Source organism: Puma concolor, chromosome A3 (genome assembly GCF_028749965.1).
Source record: "Puma concolor isolate L17-30 chromosome A3, mPumCon1.1.hap2, whole genome shotgun sequence".
Taxonomy (NCBI): domain Eukaryota; kingdom Metazoa; phylum Chordata; class Mammalia; order Carnivora; family Felidae; genus Puma; species Puma concolor.
This window is the reverse complement of record NC_141669.1, coordinates 27,556,924-27,570,180: the sequence shown is the minus strand read 5'-3', so window position 1 is coordinate 27,570,180 and position 13,257 is coordinate 27,556,924. Positions and strand designations below refer to the sequence as shown.

At 40.2% G+C, this 13,257-nt stretch overlaps 1 protein-coding gene across 9 annotated transcripts in view; it reads right to left on the bottom strand.

Moving 5' to 3' along the window:
* Window positions 1–13,257, bottom strand: part of RASGRP3 (RAS guanyl releasing protein 3) — a 107,438-nt gene that overhangs the window by 70,957 nt on the left and 23,224 nt on the right. For 2 of the 9 annotated variants that reach the window (XM_086700349.1, XM_086700351.1), the window contains exon 2: window positions 5,332–5,477. The exons of the other annotated variants lie outside the window; for them this stretch is intronic. The gene's annotated coding sequence lies outside the window, so the exon portion shown is untranslated. The remainder of the gene's footprint in view (window positions 1–5,331; window positions 5,478–13,257) is intronic. 9 annotated transcript variants of the gene reach the window in all.

The following is a 13,257-nucleotide window of genomic DNA, read 5'->3' as shown; positions in this document are numbered from 1 at the left end:
TGGAATATTTTGTGGGGTGGGGACAGATCCTCCTAAAGCAGCACAAAGTTACGAGTAAAGATAGAGCAGCAGTTTGAATAGACAAGTCTTCAAGAAATAAAATGACTGGTTTGATCACATAGAAACTTCCAAGATGTTAGGGTATGTGCAGGCAGGCAAATCATTCATATATTGAGTTGAACTCTCGACTTACAATAGGGGCTACTTCCTATTCTACAGGCTGGAATCCAGGAAGCTAAGCCTTTAACGTACCATCTTATTTTCTCTCTTTCTCTCTTTCTTTCTTTCTTTCTTTCTTTCTTTCTTTCTTTCTTTCTTTCTTTCTTTCTTTCTTTCTAATTTTTTCCCCCTTTGTCTTCTTGAAAGGTTCAGAAAGTTCTGATTACTACAGTAGTTGCTAAGGAAAAATGCTCTTTGTGTCAACTCATGAATTAAATGTTGTTCAGGATTTTTTAAATTAAAAGAAGGCTACCTTTCACATTCATACTAAAAAAAAAAAAAGCTACTTTGAAGAAACAACAACACTGTAATAGCTGTTATGGTCAAAGAGCTGTCCCTTGTCCCCCCACACCCCCACCTCAAAGCCATAGCCATTAAAATGTGCAGCTGCATCATAAAATCATCAGGCACTTGTGCTGTCATTTTTATGACCTTGCCAACATACAGATAGCACTGTTATACAATGAACTGGGTTACCATACCAGAAAACTGACTAGTAGTGAAGAGTCTCAATTATTCTAGAGAGCTAGGACTCTCTCAGTAGTGGGCAGATAACTTTGCAGAGGGAAATGGTCACAGGGGACACTGTTGCTAGTAGTCAGAGTATACTATTTCCCATGTGAATAAGGGTACTGTAACCAGGCAGAACTTCTAATAATGCTTTTGTTCCATTATTTTGTTCCAATAATGATTTTTGTGGGATAATGGAGCGCATGCTGGACAACAGACTGCATTTTTTATATCTAAAACAAACAAAAAACCCAGATACCTTATAAAAGTTGAATATTACATCATACTGTAGTTAGTATGACTCCAACTTACGTTGGATCTGCAGGGAGGAAAATGACCAAGTTTGTTTAGAAATACCACCCCAAGCAAATACTACCACGTCTATAACTAAGGCTGACCTTGTTTCTGAGGCCAAATATCCATAGGCTTTGGAAATACCATCACTGACATGCATGGGATGGTACATCACAAATCAGTCTCTCATTTAACTTTTGCCCATCAGAAGATAATACAAATTACGGCACTTTTGATCACAGAGGACAATTCTACAGGTATTATTCAGAGTCAGAAGACAGAGGACTTAGGTGAGCGCTCCCAGTTACTGGTCCCATGACGACGGACAAGTTCACTCACCTTCCCTCATTCTCAGTTTCCTCACTGTAAACAGTGGTGATGGTGATGATGTCCTCCCTCATTCCATAGAATTGTGGCAAAGTGCAAGGAAGCGCCTTACACCAGAAAACTCCTACATAAATGCAGGAATCTGTCTTCTCGATATTACAAAAGGGCTCAAGATCCAACACAGTGAACCTACACCACGGACTCCAGAGAGACTGCTGTGATCATCTGAAACTGCAACAACACCCCACAAAGCCCAGATTTTCAAATCCCTACAACAAAGGGAATGTGACATACAAACAGCTGAACAACTCTACGGCTTGTAAAAGAGCGATCACTGCAAAGGGAAAATGAGACCCAAGGGAGTTAACTCTTCCGGAACAGGTTCTTTGGAATACACAGTCTGGGAAAGACAAAGAAACAAAGGCAGCCAACATGGCATCACAAATTTTGTTTCCTCATCCTAAAAGGTCCCAAGAAGATAACCAAACATTTTATTTTGCTTTAAACCAGCTCTGGAGTATACCTTACAGACTCTGCAGTGATTCTGAGTCTGTCTCATGTGTCTCTTGTATAAATAACCCACTGGATTATGCCAACTGCCATGAAAATAAACCATTCCCACCAAGGACTGGAGGTAATTTCCAGTGGTTCTGTTTTAGCAGACCATATTGCTGATTTCTCTGGAGTTGGGCTTAGTTTTAGAAGCATCAGTAGGTGAGAAGTCGATTAAAAATTCCCCCTTCTTGCTATATGGAGCTTGATCTTCAGAATGTGTAATCTTGTCATATAACAGCTTTGAAAAAACATTGACCACTTTCTCAAAGACATCCATGACTGGTCTACATACTTAATTCTCCTCCTGATTAAGCAAAGGACCCTTCTGCTACATGTGCATTACTCAGTGTTCTTTCTTATCGCCAGCCCTAATTTTGACATTGAACCACATGGAGGAATATGGAGAGCCAAATGAAATTTTGAGATTTTTTTAAGATTTCTTTAAAGCTTGGCCTCTGGCTGATGAGCCAGAGAAGCTGCAAGTTCATGGCCTGCAAGCATGGCGACCATACACAGGTCGGGGAAGTGTGCAGAGAAAAGCACACCTCTCCTCCCTCACCTCGGTGCCCCAGCCTATTGTCTCCCCTCACAGCTCAGAACAAATGGAGCAAACAAAAGGAGTACATGCTTCTGTTCATGAACAACCACCCCCTACTTGGGCAACCAACGTTCCAGGTTGAACAACAATGCACAGGTCTGCCTCATAGTTTTATCACCACCAAGCCAGCTATTTGGTGTGGGGTACAGGTGGAGTGGCCGTCCTCCAAAGGAAAGGAGTGACAGGAAAAGCTGAGAGAAAAGGCCAGAAAGGGCAACAAGAGTGGTGTATTCCAGGGTAATCATAAAGCTCAAACTTGCTGTTCTGACCAATGCGGGAGCCATCACTGAACTACTCTCAGCGAGAAAAACAGGCTGCAGGTCAGTGACCCTGCACAGCCTGGGCTTGGACTGTCACAAGGGGAAACCTCGCCCTTCCTGCCAGGGACCGTTCGAAAGAGCCTTAACACACATTGTGTGTCTAATTGTATTGCACTGAAATATTCTCATTTGCATCCCGTTAAGCACGTCATTAAGCATTAAGCTTTTAAGTTTAAATGTGTGGAATTAGTGTATGTGTTCCACGTTAAGTCTTTTAATGTGTGCGGTTTCCGGTGTCCGTTCCAGGAGCCAATTGGGTCTGTGCTACATATTGCCCAGCTAAGGGGGTCCCCAAGCTTCAGTTTCTTTGCCTATAAAACTGGAATAATAATATATAGCACATAGACTTACTCTGAAGATTATAAGAAAATAAATACATTTGCTTAGCACATCATTTGGCAAAGTGCTCAATAAATTCAAGTTATAATTATCAGTGTTAATGTTATAATAATAATATAATAATTCTGGCAGAAGCCTCTAGCCCTCTTTCCTGGCTCTGCGACTAACACTTTGACCCAGACACATTGGTTAGAATTTTCTCAACTCTGAAATGCGCTCAATTGCACACTCTAAAATTCCTATCCAGATCTGAAAGTATTTGACCCTATGGACATACTACCTACATGTAAAATAATTATTTATTATTCTGTTGATATTTTGAAAGTCAAGATATCATTGGAGTTTTCAAAATAGTCTGTGGGCCTTCAAAATATCAACACTGGAATAATTCCAAAGGCTGTTCTAGAGATAGCCAGTGAGACCCTCCATTTTACTGAACGGGTCTCTATTATTCTGGAGAAATCAACTTCACCTCATAGTTCTTTTCCAATAGACTCGCAGTAAAAGTGAAACTATAGCAGCAGCAAACTCCCTAAAAAAGTGGCCCAGTGGGTAGCTAGGGCCCTGTAGTCAAATAGGGAAGTCACTGGGCCATGTGGCCACAGGCTAAATCAAGGACTTCACACAAACGTCATAAAAAGAAATGGCGGAGTTAGAAATAACTTTTTGTCTCATTGAACACTCTGAGTCTTGTCGAATCTTTTCCATTTTATGGGAAAGAAGGGGAGAAACTTCCCAGCGCCAGACTAGCCACTTTCTCGGAGGGTCATCTGAAAGTGCTTCCACCCCAGATCTTTGGCCAGTGTGCTACTCCAGACCAAGTGTGTTGAGGAAAACTGCAGCGGGACCAGTGTGCCCCAGGTCATTTCCAGTCTGCCCTCCACATACCAGGGCAGGGAGGTGGGGCGGGGAGAGCTGTGTTCCATCCAGGCAGGGGGCGGAAATTGCAAGAAAACCGGACAGCCTGAGCATAGCTGACAATCCATCCGTCACCTGGAGAAGCAAACACACTTCAGGGTGCCCTGTGCTCGTCACAAGCAAAATAACTGTTTGGTAAGAATTCAAATCAAAACAACCTACTCCCCCTCCCCCCACCTTCCTTAATGTCCAGGCAATCCAGAAAAAGGAACTGATTTGGTTATCTCGCTCAATGCTCTGATTCAGAGACCTGTCACTTCCAGAGGTTTACCTCATCCATTACGGGTGCTGTCCTCTCCCTTTCCCCTTTTCCTTTCTGAAACATTCTGGCTGGTGACTACCCCAGAAGGACAAAAGTCTCCAAACAACACATCCATTCCAGCATAATGCCTGCTCTGTGCTCTCCTAAGAGCAAGCCCCAGCACCACTGAATGAACCCGAGAAAGAAGAGATCTCAGCTATTTGGAAGCCCTCCCCTCTGCCCCCAGAGTTGATAATCAACTTCAGGTAACATTTTTTAATAATTCAGGCAAGAGGAAGGACACTGAGCATCATCAAAACACTAACTTTCCTTTATCTAAAGTAAGGAAGACCAGGGGTGACTAAAAAATTCAGCGTCAAAGCAACGAAGTTGAAAAAGCTCGTTCAAGAGAAGAGCTAGAAAATATGTCTTTGATGAGTTATGAAGCTTGCCTGAAACCCAAACATGCTTTCTAATCTAAATCTCAATATTATTTTGTTAGTTTTCTATATTGCAGATTGTTATGCATTGTTAAATGAAAGAGTTTTCAAAGTTGAGTAGAAATGGTCAAGTTGGACATACAAATTTCTCAAAACGCTATTTTGCAAGCTTCAACGGTAAAAATTGATTAAAATCAAACCTAGTCATCAATTCACTTTAATACACTCTCCACTTCATAATCTCAAACTTGACTTTGAACCTAAACACCACAGATCATGAACATCCCAGACACCAGGAAATCAACTTGCTGTTTTCCTAGATAGGAATCAAGCAGTATGCCATTCACACTTTAAGTCAGAAAATATTGCTGCAAATGACAGGTTCTAAAAAAAAAAATCAGTAAAAATACAAATGGCTATTGCCAACAGACAACACAAATAACACAAATAATATACCTCCTTTAGTGCCAGAGGGAAACCAAAATCAAAATTAAAAATTGTCAGTGCCTTACAAAACGCGCACACACACACACACACACACACACACGAAAAAGTTCTCCAGTTACTTACTGGGGCGGTTCTGTCGCCTAGTCCTCACATCAGCACCCTGCCTGTCCAGCTGCCAAATGCAGGAGCATGCCGCAAGCAGCTGTTTCCTCCAAGCTGAGGCTCTGTCTCTTAACCAGTCACATGCGCCTCCTGATAAATACTGCCGCCTGTGCCAGGAGGTCAGAAACTGAAGATCATTATTCTCCTAATTCGCAAACCTCATAACCCCTGAGCTGGCTCAGCCGTTTCATTAGCACGCAGGGGCAGGACATTCCACCGTTTGTCTTCTTTTAGTGGCAAACCCCAAACATCTGATAAGTCACCCTGGAGGGCAGGTCACTGCAAGTGGAAAGTTGATGGGGGTGGGGTAGGGCGTGGGGTGGGGAGGCTGGCAGTCCCTGTGCTCTGCCCTCTCACTCAGGTCTTCACTGGGGCTCTAGAACAGCAAGGAAGGAAGCACAGAACGGCCCAGCAGGTGGAAACGGTGCTGCGTCCCAGGTGCCCCCGGGAATACAGCAAAGCAGTGCTCCATCTTGGTTTCGTTTTCTCCGCATCCTGGGCTCACTTTGGTGGTAGAGCTGTTAACAAGGCAGCCTGTTCTGAGGAAAGCAGACTGTCTAAGAATGCTTAAGTTTAACTGCAAAGGCCAGGGCTGCTGTGCCAAGTGATGCTGAGCGGCAGACGTGTGAGGGTTAATGGAGAATATCAGAAACAGCTTCGTCTAGACAGCCATTGGAAACGACCGCAGGTAGCTTAAGACCAAACCTCCGCACGTTCTAGTTATCTGTTGGATTGTATCAACGTTTGGGGGCACAGCAGAGCCATTGAGATGATCAGCCAGGGAATCAGAGTGGAAACAGAAATGATCACAAAATGTACAAGCCATTTTATAGATGTGCTGCTGCCCCCTTTGGCGCAAGGAAGTTGAACCAACGTGCTGTTTCCTGTGCTGCTCACGAAGGTGCCAGACCATCTGGGCACCTAGTTGAATTCAGACCTCTCACCTTAGCAGATTTCCCCACCCCGTCCTCTTCATCTTCCTCTCCAAGGAAAGCCTGCGGACTATCTGACTTTGGGTAGCACCTGACTTATTGCTATAGTAAGAGTGACACTTTCTAAGATCAGAGCCCAAGCAGGGCAGAATGGAGATACGGCAGGGAGTCAGCTCATTTGGCAAAACGAACATCCAAAAAAGATTTTAAAAGGTTAAAATGCCCCAGGGGATTTCTGAACCATAATGAGCCTGTTAAACTGTCAACCTTGATTTTTAATAAGTGAGCTCTTACTCAATAGAGGAGTTTATTTGGGAAATCTTTCATATGCGGGTTTTGTCTCATAATTATTTACAGAATTAAACCAGAAGTTCCCTCCATGCAGAGGATAGAGTGTTTTTCCAGAATAACAAAGACCAAAACTCCTCAGGCATGCCAATTTTTCAGGGGACTAATTTGCTACCAACATGTGAATGCCCAAAGTGTAAATCCAGAAATTTTTTGCAAGCCTCAAAACAACCCCCTGTAGTTCAAAGTTAGCAATAAACTACAGATATCAAAATACAGTGTGCTAAAATATGTCACCTTCATAAAACTTTCTCCTCGTGTGATAATCATTAATCAGACACAGAAAAGGAGGCTTATTGAAGATGTGAAATGTTATTTTGATTTACTTATTGGAAACTTTTGTGATCTTATGGCATCCATCAATCACTTTATTTGCAACTAACAGTGTTATTCTGATGGTCTATTGCATACCACATAGTTAATGAGACAAGAGACTTCTGGAAAATCCTTCAAAAAACAGTCTCAGGGTGCCTAGGTGGCTCAGTCAGTTGAGCATACCACTCAGCTCAGGTCATGATCTCACGGTTCATGAGTTCAAGCCCCGCATCGGGCCGGCTGCTGTCAGCACAGAGCCAGCTTCATATCCTCTGTCCCCCCTCTCTCTGTCCCTCCCTTACTCATGCTCTCTCCCTCAAAAATAAATAAAACATCAGAGAGAGAGAGAGAGAAGAGAGAGAGAGAGAGAAACAGCCTCAAGAAAGGCAAGCATAAAAGTTCTCTCATTTCTATGAGAAGAAGGGACGGATCCCAAATCATACATATAAAGTGAACTGTCAGTGCAGAACAAGACCCTGGACCCTTCTGACAATATCCAGCAGTATAACTGAGGTTCCACAAACACACTCAGCCTTGCAAAGAAATGGGGAGACCCCACCTCTCTGCCCCAAATGCCTATGGGTACCAGTCATCTCCTTCAACTCAAAAAAAAGAGCCCTCCTTCCATCAAAGGCCATCAGCCCTCAGGCTTTGTGTCTCACCCTGGGACCCCTACCTGTTCAGGATCCTTTGGCCAACAATCATGCCTTCTCTCCCTGTCCACTCACCTTCCTCATTATCCAAATATGCTCACATTATTTTTACGTCTTAAAAGCCATTTGTTTTGAGCCTTTGCTCCTTTCATTGTTGCCCTAACCCGCTCATTCACTTCACAGCTAAGCTTCTGGAGAAACACCTCATGCCTCCATCATCTTCACGAGCCATTTACATTGAGATCTGCTTATAGCCTGGCTTCTTTCTCCCAACTTTACTGAAACTGCTTTCCCCAAGTCACCAAAGACTGATGCTACTGGACACATTTTTGCTTTTATCTTACTTGACCTCTCAGCTGCACTTAACCTGAGTGGCCAAGAATTCCCAAATGTGTCCTCTTGTGGCTTCTGCAACATTTTTCACTTCGACCTCCTTCAGCCTCCTGTGTGGACTCTTCTAATACCTGCCGCCCTCACATGTGAAAATCCCCTCTTTTCTTCCTGTTTCCTAACAGTTTTTACATGTCTTAATTTATTACTGAATGATGACAGCGGTTTCCTAGTTAATTGTCTGGCCTCCAAAAGTCTGCCTCTGACCTTAACTAATTCATTTATTTTTTTACACTTTCGTGCTAAAAGCTTCCCCAAAACCATGGTAGAATTGTAGGCATCTTTGCATTCCCAGAAGCTGTGATGGGGTTCAAGCCCTTCTTTTGTAAATTCTGCTACCATTGCATTTCTTTGTCTGTGTCAAATTAGGTCTTAATGTATCTATGTCCCATCCAAACTTTGACAACCTTAAAGAAAGCTTGTGACTTGTTTATTTTATATCCTGCGGTGCCTAATACCATGCCTGACTCTTGCAGGAGACACATAGCTGTAACAATGCTGACTGAATAAATGAATGATTAAAGAGAAAGGTCTTCTGTTTATTCCGCTCAGAAAAGATATGAGAAAAGTTTACAAAAACCAATTTTATATCAGCCCACCCAAAAATTGTAAATGATTTGCGCCCAAAAGAAATTATTTTCACCACAATCTATGACCAGACTGGAATAAAACTATAATATAATTGCAAAAGTATAAGTCAAAAAAGAGCAAAGCTCTTGGAAAAATTATATAACTCTTCTTTCAAAAAATAATGCATTGGGGGGTGCCTGGGTGGCTCAGTTGGTTAAGCATCCAACTTTGGCTCAGGTCACAATCTCGTGGTTGGTGGGTTCGAGCCCCTAGTAGGGCTCTGTGCTGATAGCCCAGAGCCTGAAGCCTACTCCAGATGCTGTGTGTGTCTCTCTCTCTGCCCCTCTCCTGCTTACTCTCTCTCTCTCTCTCTCTCCCCCAAAGATAAAGAAACATTAAAAAAATGGAAAAATCAGTAATTGAGAAAAAAACAAAAAGGCAATTATCAAATGCTTAGAAGTTTTCAGTAATGAGAATACCACACCAAATATTGTAAGTAGAGCCAAAAGAGTTAATTAGAAGAAAACTAACTCAAAAAGCTGAAAAACAACAGATCAATAATCATGGAACAATGTAAAAGGTATTGAGAAATTGTTCCCGAGGAAAGTTTTTAGTCCAAATTATTTACACAATCAAGTTCTCCCTGAGTTTCAAGCCACAGATAATTTCCTGGCTGTATAAAATGTTCAAATGTGCAAAAGTAACAGAAATCTAACATAATACCCCTGATGTAAAAACAAACAAACTGATTAATAATGGAAACCATAGACGAACCTCACATATAAACATAGTTTACCATAGAGATGTGAATAATCTCAATATTTAAGATGCCATGATAGGAAAAAGTCTTGGAATTAGCACAGTAGGTACTCTTGAAAAGACTTTTGATAAAATTCAGTATCAGTTTTTTTTTTTTTTTTTAATTAATGAAATGGAGTTAGGACAATTTTTCCTGGCATGATCAAGATTACCCCAAACCAAACACAGGCATCATACCTCATGGTGTAGTCCTAGAGGTATTAACATTAAAATCAGGAACAAAAAATGATGCTCATTGTCACTAGTATCATTTAGCACTATTCTGGACATTCAAGCCAAGACAACTAGACAACAACAACAACAACAACAAAACTAAAGAACTATGAGAAAGCAAGAGACAAAATTATCTAACTTGCATATGTTATAATCCCTTAATAGATTCAACTTCTAAAACTGTTTTAAATAATTAGAAATGTCAGTGAGGTGAACAGTCACAAAATAAAATTAATTGAGTGCCCCACATAATAGCCTAAAACTGTTAGAAAACATCAGGAAAAAAAAATCTTATTCACAATAGCAACAATAACAAAATTTCTAGGAAAAACAAGAAAAATGAAGAATATATAAATAAATGTATGAAACTCTACTGAAAAAATAAAAAAACATTTCAATAAATGGATCATTATACGATTTTCCAAGACTGGAAGACTCAACATTGTACAGATGTCGATTCTCCTCTATTTAATTTATAAATGTAATTACAGTTAGATTAAAATGCCAGAAATTTAAAAAAACAGATCAAAAAGAAATCCTGAAGTTTATTTGAAAGAAAAAAACCTGAAAAAAATTTTTAAAAGAGAAGTTTATAAAACAACAGTGAGTGGGGGGTACTGGGTATTAAGTAGGCTGAAAACATCAAGAATTAGAAGTTTGGGCACACCTGCATGGCTCAGTCAGTTAAGTGTCCCACTCTTGATTTCAGCTCAGGTCATTATCTCCGCTCAGGTCATGATCTCATGATTAGTGGGTTTGAGCCCCATGTGGGACTCTGCACTGACAGTGAGGAACCTGCTTGGAATTCTCTCTCTCTCTCTCTCTCTCTCTCTCTCTCTCTCTCTTTCTCTCTGCCCCTCCCCCACTTGTGTGCACTCTCTCTCTCTCTCAAAATAAATAAATAAACTAAAAAAAAAAAGGATTAAAGATTTGATTCTGTTGCTAAAAGAGGCAGAGCAATGAAACAGAACAGAAAGCCAGAAAATATAAATACAAGTACTATATTAAAATGTTTGTTGGGGTGCCTGGATGACTCAATCGGTTAGGTGTCTGACTTTGGCTCAGGTCATGATCTCAGTTCATGAGTTCAACTCCGCATTGGGCTCTGTGTTGACAGCTCGGAGCCTGGAGCCTGCTTCAGATTCTATGTCTCCCTCTCTCTCTGCTCCTCCCCTGCTCAGGCTCTCTCTCTCTCTCAAAAATGAAAAAAAAAAATATTAAAAAAATAAAATGTTTATTTGTTAAATATGATATTTAAACCCAGTGGGAAAGGAATGGATTATTTAATAGCTGGTTGAATAATTAAGTATTAGGAAAAAATAAAGATGCAATTATTACCTCACACCATATACAAAGTAAATGCCTAGTGGGCAAAAGAGCTAAATGTGAAAATAAGACCACACACAGATTTGAAGAAAATCATGTGATTGTTTTATAATCTGAAAATTATTTTAATCATGGTTAAATACTTTTATCATGAAAATTGTTTTAATTATGATCACAAAAGCTGAAGCCAATTAAAAAGTTTTAAATATTTAAATAACTAAAATGTAAAATTTATGTATGTCAAAAATAACCCTACTATAAACAAAATTAAATCACAAATGACAGAATGAGATTAAAACATGAAACCTGTATGGTAAAGGGTTAATGGCCTTAACATATAAGTAGTGTTTATAATTAACAACTTGGCAAAGAATATGATAAAGACTTTACAAGTGGGGCGCCTGGGTGGGTCAGTCCGTTGAGTGTTCGACTTCGGCTCAGGTCATGATCTCACGGTTTGTGAGTTTGAGCCCCATCAGGCACTGTGCTGACAGCTTGGGGCCTGGAGCCTGCTTCGGATTCTGTGTCTCCCTCTCTCTCTCTGCCCCTCCCCTGCTCATGCTCTGTCTCTCTCTCTCTCAAAAATAAATAAACATTTTAAAAAAGACTTTACAAGTAAAGAAATATATTGGGGCACCTGGGTGGCTCAGTCGGTTAAGCATCCGACTTCAGCTCAGGTCATGATTTCTCTGTTCATGGGTTCGAGCCCTGCATTGGGCTCTGCTGACACCTCAGAGCCTATTCGAGATTCTCTCCCTCTCTCTTTCTCTCCTTTCTGCCCTCCCCCACTTTCAGTTTCTTTCTCTCTCAAAATAAATAAATTTTAAAAAAAGAATCTCTTTTCAAGTAAAGAAATATAAATGACCAGTATAAATAAAAATCAGCTTCCTAAAATGGAGTACAAATTAAATAAATGATAGGATACTATTTAGTATTTCTAAACATAACAAAGATTAAAAAAATCAATAATTCCCAATGCTGGCAGGAGGTTTTGGAAAATGGCACCTTTATACTCTGGGGGCAAAAGTATAAATTGGTACCAGCTGTAAGAAAGATAACTTTGTGATATGTAGCAAAAGCTTTTTAAAATATGTATACCCTTTAATTCATCAGTTCCTGTCCTAGAAATATATCCCTAGAAAATAATATTGATTTTCATATGTGCAGGAATGTTTCTCACAGCATTGTTTATACTAGTGAAAAATTAGAAACAATATGTGTACCAAAAATAGTTGAATAAATTACTATACATTTGTAAGACTTATCACTACACAATCATTATAAAGTAATGTTGTTGCAGTATATTAACACAGAAAAATATTCAGCATAGATTAAGCGGAAAACACAAGATATAAAACAGTTTATTCAGTATGATCTCATTTTTCTAAAAAAACCATGTGAACATATGTAAAAGTCTGAAATGTTATACAGCGGACATTTGGACGACACAGGGGTGAGGGGTGCCAACCCCCCATGCAGTCGAAAATCCTTATTTAACTTTTGACTGCCCCAAACCTTAATGACTAATAGACTTCTGTTGACTGGAAGCCTTTCTCATAACATAAACAGCCAATTAACACATATTTTGCATTGTAGATGCATTATATACTGTATTCTTACCATAAAGTAAGCTAGAGAAAAGAAAATTTATTAAGAAAATAATAAAGAAAATACATTTAGAGTGCTGTATTTATTGATAAAAATCCACATGCAAGTGGGTTCAAACCTGTGCTGTTCAAGGGTCAACTATATATCGAGTTTTTAATAGTGATTATCTTTGGGAACTGGGGTCAGTGTTTTCCAACCCCTTTGCACTTATCACCTTTTTTCTACTGTTTCTGTTATAAATGTGTATCAGTTATTCATTTTTAATTTTTTTAACGTTTATTCATTATTTACAGAGAGAGAGAGAGAGAGACAGCACGAGGGGGGAGGCTCAGAGAGAGAGGGAGACACAGAATCCGAAGCTGGCTCCAGGCTCTGAGCCATCAGCACAGAGCCTGACGTGGGGCTGGAACCCATGGAACCTGAGCCGAACTCGGACGCTCAACTGACTAAGTCACCGAGGCACCCCCAGTTGTTCATTTTTAAATGACATCTTTTTTATATAAAGAGACATGCAATCATCCTTAAATGTTTTAATTATCTCCACAAAGAGGAGAAAGCCATTGTCAAGAAATGTGATCAAGAAAAAAGGACCAAGAGCAGCAAAGTCTTACCATCCATTAATAAAACTACACATATCTTCCCAACCGAGTCTCAATTCTCTACCCTTCTGGTCCTGGACCCAATATTCAATAGCAAATCACTGAAAGTAGTGG